General features: G+C 42.1%; 1 protein-coding gene across 3 annotated transcripts in view; it reads left to right on the top strand.

The window, feature by feature from the left end:
- LOC115183167 (electrogenic sodium bicarbonate cotransporter 1) overlaps positions 1 to 12,176 on the top strand; it is a 227,889-nt gene that overhangs the window by 97,159 nt on the left and 118,554 nt on the right. The window lies entirely within an intron of this gene.

The raw sequence follows: 12,176 nt of genomic DNA, 5'->3' as shown, positions 1-12,176 counted from the left end.
GTCAACATGGTAGATACACACTGGTGTCAACATGGTAGATACTCACTGGTGTCAACATGGTAGATACACCCTGGTGTCAACATGGTAGATACACACTGGTGTCAACATGGTAGATAATCACTGGTGTCAACAGTAGATAATCACTGGTGTCAACATGGTAGATACACCCTGGTGTCAACATGGTAGATACACCCTGGTGTCAACATGGTAGATACACACTGGTGTCAACATGGTAGATAATCACTGGTGTCAACATAGTAGATGCACCCTGGTGTCAACATGGTAGATACACCCTGGTGTTAACATGGTAGATACACCCTGGTGTTAACAGTAGATAATCACTGGTGTCAACATGGTAGATACACCCTGGTGTCAACATGGTAGATACACCCTGGTGTTAACATGGTAGATACACCCTGGTGTTAACAGTAGATAATCACTGGTGTCAACATGGTAGATACACCCTGGTGTCAACATGGTAGATACACCCTGGTGTTAACAGTAGATAATCACTGGTGTCAACATGGTAGATACACACTGGTGTCAACATGGTAGATACACACTGGTGTCAACAGTAGATACACACTGGTGTCAACATGGTAGATACACACTGGTGTCAACATGGTAGATAATCACTGGTGTCAACATGGTAGATACACCCTGGTGTCAACATGTTAGATAATCACTGGTGTCAACATGGTAGATAATCACTGGTGTCAACATGGTAGATAATCACTGGTGTCAACATGGTAGATAATCACTGGTGTCAACATGGTAGATACACATTGGTGTCAACATGGTAGATACACACTGGTGTCAACATGGTAGATACACACTGGTGTCAACATGGTAGATACACCCTGGTGTCAACATGGTAGATAATCACTGGTGTTAACAGTAGATAATCACTGGTGTTAACATGGTAGATACACCTTGGTGTCAACATGGTAGATAATCACTGGTGTCAACATGGTAGATACACCCTGGTGTCAACATGGTAGATACACACTGGTGTCAACATGGTAGATACACCCTGGTGTCAACAGTAGATAATCACTGGTGTCAACAGTAGATAATCACTGGTGTCAACATGGTAGATACACCCTGGTGTCAACATGGTAGATACACCCTGGTGTCAACATGGTAGATACACACTGGTGTCAACATGGTAGATAATCACTGGTGTTAACATGGTAGATACACACTGGTGTCAACATTGTAGATAATCACTGGTGTCAACATGGTAGATACACACTGGTGTTAACAGTAGATAATCACTGGTGTCAACATGGTAGATACACCCTGGTGTCAACATGGTAGATACACCCTGGTGTCAACATGGTAGATACACACTGGTGTCAACATGGTAGATAATCACTGGTGTTAACATGGTAGATACACACTGGTGTCAACATTGTAGATAATCACTGGTGTCAACATGGTAGATACACACTGGTGTTAACAGTAGATAATCACTGGTGTGACCATAGTAGACAATCACTGGTGTCAACAGTAGATTATCACTGGTGTCAACATGGTAGATAATCACTGGTGTTAACATGGTAGATACACCCTGGTGTCAACATGGTAGATACACCCTGGTGTCAACATGGTAGATACACCCTGGTGTCAACATGGTAGATAATCACTGGTGTCAACATGGTAGATACACCCTGGTGTTAACAGTAGATAATCACTGGTGTCAACATGGTAGATACACCCTGGTGTCAACATGGTAGATACACACTGGTGTCAACATGGTAGATAATCACTGGTGTCAACATGGTAGATAATCACTGGTGTTAACATGGTAGATACACCCTGGTGTTAACATGGTAGATACACCCTGGTGTCAACATGGTAGATACACCCTGGTGTTAACATGGTAGATCACTGGTGTCAACATGGTAGATACACCCTGGTGTCAACATGGTAGATACACCCTGGTGTCAACATGGTAGATACACCCTGGTGTCAACATGGTAGATAATCACTGGTGTCAACATGGTAGATACACACTGGTGTCAACATGGTAGATAATCACTGGTGTCAACATGGTAGATACACACTGGTGTCAACATGGTAGATAAACACTGGTGTCAACATGGTAGATAATCACTGGTGTCAACATGGTAGATATTCACTGGTGTCAACATGGTAGATAATCACTGGTGTCAACATGGTAGATAATCACTGGTGTTAACATGGTAGATACACCCTGGTGTCAACATGGTAGATACACCCTGGTGTCAACATGGTAGATCACTGGTGTCAACATGGTAGATAATCACTGGTGTCAACATGGTAGATACACCCTGGTGTCCACATGGTAGAAACACCCTGGTGTCAACATGGTAGATACATCCTGGTGTCAACATGGTAGATTATCACTGGTGTCAACATGGTAGATACACACTGGTGTCAACATGGTAGATACACCCTGGTGTCAACATGGTAGATACACACTGGTGTCAACATGGTAGATAAACACTGGTGTCAACATGGTAGATAATCACTGGTGTTAACAGTAGATAATCACTGGTGTCAACATGGTAGATACACATACACACTGGTGTCAACATGGTAGATACACACTGGTGTCAACAGTAGATAATCACTGGTGTCAACATTGTAGATAAACACTGGTGTCAACATGGTAGATACACCCTGGTGTCAACATGGTAGATACACCCTGGTGTCAACATGGTAGATACACACTGGTGTCAACATGGTAGATACACACTTTTGTCAACATAGTAGATACACACTGGTGTTAACAGTAGATAATCACTGGTGTCAACATGGTAGATAATCACTGGTGTTAACAGTAGATAATCACTGGTGTCAACATGGTAGATACACACTGGTGTCAACATGGTAGATACACCCTGGTGTCAACATGGTAGATACACACTGGTGTCAACATGGTAAATACACACTGGTGTCAACATGGTAGACAATCACTGGTGTTAACAGTAGATAATCACTGGTGTCAACATGGTAGATACACACTGGTGTCAACATGGTAGATACACACTGGTGTCAACATGGTAGATACACACTGGTTTCAACATGGTAGATAATCACTGGTGTCACATAGTATATATTCACTGGTGTTAACATGGTAGATACACACTGGTGTTAACATGGTAGATACACACTGGTGTCAACATGGTAGATACACCCTGGTGTCAACATGGTAGATACACACTGGTGTCAACATGGTAGATACACACTGGTGTCAACATGGTAGATACACACTGGTGTCAACATGGTAGATAATCACTGGTGTCAACATGGTAGATACACCCTGGTGTCAACATGGTCGATACACACTGGTGTCAACATGGTAGATACACACTGGTGTCAACATGGTAGATACACACTGGTGTCAACATGGTAGATACACCCTGGTGTTAACATGGTAGATAATCACTGGTGTCAACATGGTAGATACACCCTGGTGTCAACATGGTAGATACACCCTGGTGTTAACATGGTAGATACACACTGGTGTCAACATGGTAGATAGCTGAGTGCCCCTGACTTTTCTGTCATAACGTTAGGTCTGTTTCTGTTGTTCCTTAACCAAATGCTGTTGAGTGATGCTCGCTGCTTCATGGAGATGGGACATCAGTGTTTGACGTAGCTACTATAGTCAACAACCACAGGATCCCTCGAAACTTGCTTAAACATTACATCAACAGGAAGGCTCGTAACGGGACCAAATATGAGCTGAATTGGTGCATAGCCAGTGGTCTCGTGTACAGTAGCATTGTAGGCAAACGTTAGGGTTTGTGTCTGCTGCTGCCATTTCTCTTTAGCTTTTAGAGGCAGTGAGCAAAGCATATTTCCCAGATTTCAATTGAACATTTCTGTTCCTCCATTCCCCATGGGATTGTACGCAGTTGTGTGTGACTTGGCGACACCAGAGAGTTTGAGAAGTTCTTCGATTAGCTCGCTCTCAAAATTGTCCCCTTAAAAATCCATAAAACCAAAATACGTTGTCCAATATCTTTCTGGCAACTTACTTTGCTGTTTCATTTGTGCATGGAAAGGTGTGAGCTAATTTGGTGAAGTGATCTGTCAGAACCAATACAGTGGTTCTTCCTTTAACTTCTTTGGGATAGGGGGCGGTATTTTGACGTCCGGATGAAAAGCGTGCCCAAAGTAAACTGCCTGCTACTCAGGCCCAGAAGCTAGGATATGCATATAATTGGTAGATTCGGATAGAAAACACTCAAAAGTTTCTAAAACTGTTAAAATAGTGTCTGTGAGTATACTAGAACTGAAATGGCAGGCGAAACCCCGAGGACAAACCATCCCCCCCCAAAAAAGGCATCACTGATTTCAATGGCTGGCACTTTTATAATAAGGTGATTGCAGTTCCTAGGGCTTCCACTAGATGTCAACCATCTTTAGAAAGAGTTTCAGGCTGTTTTTTTGGAAAAATGAGCCAGAAATTGTAGTTTTTCTAGGTGGCTCCCATTTTGGCTGTAATATTTCCAAGCGCGTGAATGAGAAAGCGTTCTTTGGTATTTTTCTCCGGTAAAGACAATAACGATTCTCCATCTTAAATTTGATTGTTTATTTGTGTATTAGGGTACCTTTTGTTTGATTATAAACGTTGATTGACTTGTTTAGATAAGTTTATTGGTAATGTTTGGGATTCATTTTGTATGCATTTTGAAGGAGGGAAACCGAGTGGATTATTGACTGAAGCGCGACAGCTAAACTGAGTTTTTATGGATATAAAGAAGGACATTATCGAACAAAAGGACCATTTGTAATGTAACTGGGACCTTTTGGAGTGCCAACAGAAGAAGATCTTCAAAGGTAAGGCATATATTATATCGCTATTTCTGACTTTCGTGTCGCAACTCTGATCGAAAATGATTTGTTATGCATTTGTGTGCTGGGCGCTGTCCTCAGATAATCGCATGGTTTGCTTTCGCCGTAAAGCCTTTTTGAAATCTGACACGGCGGCTGGATTAACAACAAGTTTTATTTTGATGTATTCCACTTGTGATTTCATGAAAGTTTAATATTTATAGTAATTTAATTTAAATTTGTCGTTCTGCAATTTCACCGGAAATTGTCGAAATGGTACGGTAACGTCCCACTAATCCGCAAGAAGTTAAAAGTTACGTCGTTCTACAGCATATCTTGCGGCCTGTCACAGAATTCTATGGCATGTTATTTAAGTGTCAGCCATTGTTGCCATTAATGCTAGTTAGTGCTAGTTTGACCACCAGAGGGCATCTTTGAGAAGCATTTGACTTTTTTAATAATGGCTGTACTAGAGAATTCAAAACCTTTTTTGTAAGAACAAAATGGGATTGATTTTAAGAAATGTAGCTTAATTAATTTGATTAATACTATGGTGTTTCTAGTCTTCCCTGTGGCTCAGTTGGTAGAGCATGGTGTTTGCAACGCCAACATGGTGTGTGCAACGCCAGGGTTGTGGGTTTGATTCCCACAGGGGGCCAGTACAAAAAAAATGCATGAAATGAAATGTATGCATTCACTACTGTAAGTTGCTCTGGATAAGAGCGTCTGCTAAATGACTAAAATGTAAAAAAGTGTCTATTCCATGAAAAATGAAACCCTCAGGGTTTCTGTTTGGAAAATATGGCACTGTACAACGTAGCCAGTTGGGCGTAGGCTACTGTACTAAGAGCCTAGGCTACTAAGTGACTGCAAGTGAAGAGCAAAATGATCCTAACATTTCCAAATAAAAATCTGACTGATTTATCAAGACCAGTCCCCATGCTCTGTCATTCAGTGATATTTATTCCCTATTGTCCTGCTGATAGTTGAAATTAACATCTGCATTTTGAAAGAGTATTTTTATCATTATTTTATTAAGGAAAGCATGTAGGTCTCCTGATTTAAACCCAAACTTGTTGCAACTGAAATGTAGTTGAATAATCATCTGCATGTTTGCATGGATTGTGACTCCATCTCGTTCCTCACCCTCTTCAACTCCGCCAATGACTCTCTGCCAGTGACGTGACTCTCCGCCGATAATTACATTTAGAGAATTGGAGGATTCTAAATTAATATCTAAGGGGATTTTGTTTTAGGGCAAATCTGATCTGTGAGAATATCTAAGGGGCTTTTATATAATTATAATGCAGGGTTAATAATAATAATCGCTTTGTTTAAAAAATAACCATATTTTGGAGATGATTTTGTTTCAAATAACCGAAAGTGAGCGATTGAAATCTGAATAAAGGGAAAAAGGCCATTCTTGAACATGGGGTGAGACATTCTTAGTAATTTGTAAATAAAGCCAGTTTGTTATTTAGAATTATTTATTTCTGTTTTTAGAGGGGAGAAACCAAAAGCCCACCGTGCCTATTTTGTGGAAAATCGTCAGTCCACATGTCAAGTGAAATTCCCCCATTTGTATTTTCCCAAGGGGGCAGGTAGCCTAGTGGTTAGAGCGTTAGGCCAGTAACCGAAAGGTTGCTAGATAAAATCCCTGAGCTGACAAGGTAAAAATATGTCATTCTGCCCCTGAACAAGGCAGTTAACCCACTGTTCCTAGGCAGTCATTGTAAATAAGAATTTGTTCTTAACTGACTTGCCTGGTTAAATAAAAAAAATTATCTCTTAACTCCAGGACCACTGACAGTTGTTGTTGTTGCCTGATGCAGGACTCTTGTGCCAGAGGAGAGACTCTCAGACTGAAAACACCTCCATCAATTGCCACAGTTTAGACTACCGATAGATCAGCGTTCTAACTCCCCCTTGTGATAGTGTGGTGCAATGGCAGAATGGCACCATAAATTTGTAACTTTTAAAATAAGAACCACTGTACATCCACTGAGCGCTGCTCTACCTCAGAACTCCAAAGGTAGAGACATACTAACTCTATAAGCGTTTTGATGCTTCCAAGGCGAGCTCGAGCAGACGGCTCATGAGACTTAGCCAGGATGCATCTCCGACAGCACTTGACATACTCCTTCACATAATGCTCCATCTTGGGCCAGAAGAAATGTTGCCTTGCCAAATTAAGAGTTCTAGCTTGACCTTGGTGGCCAGTAAGGTCATGCACACCACTCAATGCTTTATCGTCATACTTTTGGGCAGCACATACTGACGTGTCTTTTGTTTGCTCAAAGGGTCATTTGTCACCCTGTAAAGCACTCCATCTTGGACCCTGAGCTTTTCCCACTGCTTGATGAGTGCAAGGCTTTGTGAATTAAATCCATCCCTCTCTCGTCTTGAAGGCCACCTTTTGTGATTGACAAACAGGGTAGCCCTTGAAATTGTAGGATTAAGTTCTTGGCTCCGCTGAAGCTCCTCGAAAGCCATTGCAGGAAGGGAGTCTTGGCCTGGAGATATGAGTTGTTGCACAGACTGCACTAACTGAACTGCTCGAGTTTCGGTCGCTAAATCCCACTGATCATAGACTTCACAGATCGCTTTCACTACTGCAGAGACACAGGTCAAAGGACAGCTGTCGGACTGATTTCCAGAGATTTTCACTATGTGACTGGACCTTCAAGCGAAACACATCTTGAATCCCATCTTCTATAGCATCGGTTTCAGCAAGCAGACTGCCATTGTTCTCACTGACCAACCTGTGACTAACTAACTTGGAAAATGGGTCCCTACTGAGGGCGTCAGCCACAATATTCTTTGTCCCTGTGATATGCTTCAGATCGAATGAGTAGGGAGGGAGTCAATGTAGCAACCCAGCGTTGTTTACAGGGAGTCAATGTAGCCCACAGGGAGTCAATGTAGCTACCCAGCGTTGTTTACAGGGAGTCAATGTAGCTACCCAGCGTTGCCCACAGGGAGTCAATGTAGCTACCCAGCGTTGCCCACAGGGAGTCAATGTAGCTACCCAGCGTTGCCCACAGGGAGTCAATGTAGCTACCCAGCGTTGCCCACAGGGAGTCAATGTAGCTACCCAGCGTTGTTCACAGAGAGTCAATGTAGCTACCCAGCGTTGTTCACAGAGAGTCAATGTAGCTACCCAGCGTTGTTCACAGAGAGTCAATGTAGCTACCCAGCGTTGTTCACAGAGAGTCAATGTAGCTACCCAGCGTTGTTCACAGAGAGTCAATGTAGCTACCCAGCGTTGTTCACAGTGAGTCAATGTAGCCCACAGGGAGTCAATGTAGCTACCCAGCGTTGCCCACAGGGAGTCAATGTAGCTACCCAGCGTTGTTTACAGGGAGTCAATTTAGCTACCCAGCGTTGTTCACAAGGAGTCAATTTAGCTACCCAGCGTTGCTCGCAGGCGTTGAGTTTTGGTTTAGTCATTATGTATGTGAGGAGATTATTATCAGTCCAAACTGTAAATGAATGTCCCTTGAGCCAGTGGCTAAACTTTTCACACACAGTACATTTCAAGGCCAAAAACTTGAGTCTGTGGGCAGGAAGAGTGGCTTGGCAATACCAGAACAGTTTGGAATGAAATGTTTATAGTAGAATATAATTCCTAGGAAGGATTTGACCCTTTGTACTGAGGGCATGCACAGATCTTTCTCCATTAGATCCGTCATCTTGGATTTCACATCCACCTTTGTTGGATCCACAGCCATCCCATCATCATTAATAAAACATCTCCAATCCAAAGTTAAATCTAGAATTGGCTTCTTATTTTGCAACAAAGCATCCTTCACTCATGCTGCCAAACATACCCTCGTAAAACTGACCATCTTACCGATCCTCGACTTTTACATTTACATTACATTTAAGTCATTTAGCAGACGCTCTAATCCAGAGCGACTTACAAATTGGTGCATTCACCTTATGATATCCAGTGGAACAACCACTTTACAATAGTGCATCTATATCTTTTAAGGGGGGGGGTTAGAAGGATTACTTTATCCTATCCCAGGTATTCCTTAAAGAGGTGGGGTTTCAGGTGTCTCCGGAAGGTGGTGATTGACTCCGCTGTCCTGGCGTCGTGAGGGAGCTTGTTCCACCATTGGGGTGCCAGAGCAGCGAACAGTTTTGACTGGGCTGAGCGGGAACTGTGCTTCCTCAGAGTTAGGGAGGCGAGCAGGCCAGAGGTGGATGAACGCAGTGCCCTTGTTTGGGTGTAGGGCCTGATCAGAGCCGATGTCATTTACAAAATAGCCTCCAACACCCTACTCAACAAATTGGATACAGTCTATCACAGTGCCATCCGTTTTTCTACGCAGACGACACCACGGGTGGGTGCAGCAATGGTGACCAGCGAGCAGAGATAAGGCGGGACTTTACCTAGCAGGGTCTTGTAGATGACCTGGAGCCAGTGGGTTTGGCGAAGAGTATGAAGCGAGGGCCAGCCAACGAGAGCATACAGGTCGCAGTGGTGGGTGGTATATGGGGCTTTGGTGACAAAACGGATGGCACTGTGATAGACGGCATCCAGTTTGCTGAGTAAAGTTTTGGAGGCTATTTTGTAAATGACATCGCCGAAGTCAAGGATCGGTAGGATAGTCAGTTTCACAAGGGTATGTTTGGTGGTGTGAGTGAGTGAAGGAGGCTTTGTTGCGAAATAGGAAGACGATAGGGGGCGCCACAGCGCATTTTGAAAAAAAATCGTTCACATTTTCAACGGCCTACTAATCAAAGTCAGAAGCTAGGAGATGCATATACTTATTTTATATGGATAGAAAACACCCTACATTTTCTAAAACTGTTTGAATGGTGTCTGTGAGTATAACAGAACTCGTATGGCAGTCAAAACCCCGAGACCGATTGAACCAGGAAGTGGGAATCTGAATTGTCGACTCGACTTCACAGCCTTACCTATAATTCACAACGTGAAAAAATGATAATTGAGCACTTTCCAGTGCTTCCACTAGATGTCCCCAGTCTTTACAAAGTGTTTTGAGGGTTCTGCGGTCGAAACTCAGTGAAAGAGACGATGTGGCAATTGGTCACTGTAGTAGGGCCATCAGCATTGTGACGTCGGCGGCCGTGTCTGCCCCCACCTTTGGAAACCTTTTGAAACACAATGAAATCGTCCCACTCGAATCTGATTGGCTCTCTTGTTGAAACAGGCCCTGACGATTATTTTATACAACGTTTGACATGTTTGAACAAACCTAACTGACAGTAAACAGTCATTTATCGTCAGCCAGGTGCCGCGCACGGATCAACATTTGATTACAGCCTTAGGACGCGCTAACAACAGGAAGCTAATGGAACATAAAGCATGGACTTTTTCGACCGAAAATACATTTGTCATGGACCTGGGATATCGGGAAGTGCTTTCTGATGAAGACAACTAAAGGTGAGGGATTATTGGCGATATTATACAATATCAGATGTGATTTGCAATTGTTCAAAGATGGCGCCGAGCTAGGCTTTCGAGCTCATTTTCTGGGTATCGCATCCCCTTTGATCTCAAAGTGTGATTACCCTGTAAAGTTAATTTAAAATCTGTTATGACAGGTGTTTTCAAGAGATATTCATCTATAAATCTTAGATTGACAATATAAAAAAAAGAAATCGTTTTCGAATAGTAATTTATAAAATTGTAGCACTGTTTCCCGGGATGCATTTTATGGGAAAATAGTTAGTCAACGTCAGGTGCCGATGTAAAATGCTGTTTTTATATAGAAATATGACCTTTATTGAACAAAAGATTGCATGCTGTGTGTAACATGATGTCCTAGGTGTGTCATCTGATGAAGTTTGTAAAAGGTTAGTGCTGCATTTAGCTGTTTTTTGGTTATATGTGATGCATGTGCTTGGTTGGAAAATTCATATGATGCAATTTTTACAAAGTACTCCTCTAACATAATCTAATATTGTGCTTTTCCTGTAAAACCTTTTTGAAATCGGACAACGAGGGTCGATTCAAGAGAGGTGTATCTATAAAACGATATGAGACAGCCCTATATTTGAAAAAATAAATATTGAATTTCGTTATGCTAATGTCGCTAGGAGTTTTCGCTGGAAAATGATCCCGCTAACGGGATGATATGCGCAAGAGGTTAAAACCTCTTGACAGTCGCCTAGGATAGGGGGCGCTACAGCGATTTTTGAAAAAAATTCGTGCCCATTTTAAACGGCCTCCTACTCAAACTCAGAAGCTAGGATATGCATATAATTAATAGTTGTGGATAGAAAACACCCTAAAGTTTCTAAAACTGTTTGAATGGTGTCTGTGAGTATAACAGAACTCATATGGCAGTCAAAACCCCGAGACAGATCGTAACAGGATGTGGAATTCAGAATTGCGGACTCAACTTCATCACTTTGCCTATAAATCACACCGTGAGCTATGGTTCATTGAGCACTTCCTATGGCTTCCACTAGATGTCCCCAGTCTTTACAAAGGGGTTTGAGTCTTCTACTGTGAAAACTGACAGAATGAGAGTCTGTGGAACGTGGTCACATGGGGAGGGCCATCACCATTATGACGCCGGCGCCCCTGGCTACCCTCCCCTTTTGAAACGTTTTGAAAGACAATGCAACGTCCCCTTGAATATTATTGGAGCTCTGGTTGAAAAAGGCCCTAAAGATTTATGTTATACAACATTTGACATGTTTGAACGAACTTAAATATTTTTTTTTGCATATTGGTAAGAGAGGAGTCCCGCGGACGACGGTACATTTGGTGCAGCCTTCAGAACGCGCTAACAACAAGAAGCTATTGGGACATAAATGATTAACTTTTTCGAACGAAAATACATTTGTTGTGGACTTGGGATTCCATGAATTGCCTTTTGATGTAGATAATCAAAGGTAAGGGATTATTGACAATAGTATACAAGAGTAGATTTGATATGCGATTGTTCCAAGATGGCGCTGACCTGTAACGGTAGCCTATTTTTCTGAGTATCGCATCCCCTTTTATCGCAAAGTGTGATTACCCAGTAAAGTTATTTTTAAATCTGGCATTGCGGGGGCTTTCAAGAGATGTTAATCTATAATTCTTAGAATGACAATAGTACATTTTAAAAATGTTTTCAAATAGTAATTTAGTAAATTGTAGCGCTGTTTCACCGGATGCATTTGAGGGAAAATAGTTAGTCAACGTCACGCGCCGATGTAAAATACTGTTTTTATATATAAATATGAACTTTATCGAACAAAAGAATGCATGTATTGTGTAACATGATGTCCTAGGAGTGTCATCTGGTGAAGATTGTCAAAGGTTAGTGCTGCATTTAGCTGTTTATTGGTTATTTGTGATGCATGTGGTTGGTCGGAAA

This window comes from Salmo trutta, unplaced genomic scaffold, assembly GCF_901001165.1.
Source record: "Salmo trutta unplaced genomic scaffold, fSalTru1.1, whole genome shotgun sequence".
Classification (NCBI taxonomy): Eukaryota; Metazoa; Chordata; class Actinopteri; order Salmoniformes; family Salmonidae; genus Salmo; species Salmo trutta.
This window is presented reverse-complemented; position numbering and strand designations above follow the sequence as displayed.